Raw genomic sequence first — 1,217 nt, forward strand, 5'->3', positions numbered from 1 at the left:
CCGCCGCCGCCGCCGCCGCCGCCGCCGCCTTTGGGTGGGGGGGGGAAGGCGGGGCAGGGACGCGAGAGTCTCCTCCCCCTTCCCCTCTCCGCCCCTCCCCCTGCACGCCCCGCCCGCACAAGACCACTCTCCAGGTGCTGCTGTTTGCCTCCCTCCCTTGCTGAAACTTGATTCCATCCCCTCGCACACTGCCCTTTTTCCTCAAGAGATGAGCGACATCTCCACTACTTGTTGACTTAATCTGTATGTTTATGATAAAAGATGGATTTTTGGCAAGATGTTGTGAGGCTTGCCTTAAATGCTTCCTTTCGTGTTACTCTTATTCCAAATGCACTTACGGGACATCTTCTATATGCCAGGCCCTGGAGTAGGGAGCAGAGTTGGGTTTTTTTGGTTTTTTGGGGTTTTTTTAAGCTCATATTTTTCTTCTTCTGATTCCACTGAGCAAAGAATACACTTCCCCCTAAACAACGATCTGTGGTGTTGTGTATTTTAATTTTGCATGTCTGGCTCACCTTTACGTTGGAAGCTACTTAAAAGTCAAGACATCTTTTCAGCTTAGTATTCTTCCCTATTTCCAGGGAAGAGTCCCTGCCCACAAGAAATATGGCGTCTAGAAGAGACATTCAGAACACCTGGTCTGGTTATGAAGGGTGTACTAGTGGGAGACTGAGTTGAAATATTGAAAGTGCAGTGCATGTGACCAGCCTAGAAGGAAGGAGGGATGTGCTCCTCCCCTTCAATGCGTTGAGCAGGGAGGGAAGTGCAGGCAGAAGTAAAATACTGAGCATAAAAACAAGGGTACATTTGGAAAACCTCAAGTCATCAGTTTAGGGAGTCTCTTCAGGAACAGAAAGACATGAGGGAAAAAGTAGGTGGACACCATGTGGTGCAGGGCTCTACTTTCAAGGCTAAGAAGTTCAGCCCTATTCTTGGGTATTGGGCAGCTGCTGGAGGTTTCTGAATGGGGACATGACAATACCAGGATGGAAATTTAAGAAGAGGAAATATCTGATAACTGTGTAAAGCACTGATTAAAGATAGGTGAGGGACACTGGTTAGAAGAGGCCACTGCAAAAATTGAGAACAACCTCAATGTCCTTCAGAAGGAGACTAAGTATCAATAAATTATGTTAGGGTTTCCCTGGTGGTGCAGTGGTTGAGAGCCCGCCTGCCGATGCAGGGGACACGGGTTCGTGCCCCGGTCCGGGAAGATC

This window comes from Lipotes vexillifer, unplaced genomic scaffold (genome assembly GCF_000442215.2).
Source record: "Lipotes vexillifer unplaced genomic scaffold, Lipotes_vexillifer_v1.1 scaffold180, whole genome shotgun sequence".
NCBI lineage: Eukaryota > Metazoa > Chordata > Mammalia > Artiodactyla > Lipotidae > Lipotes > Lipotes vexillifer.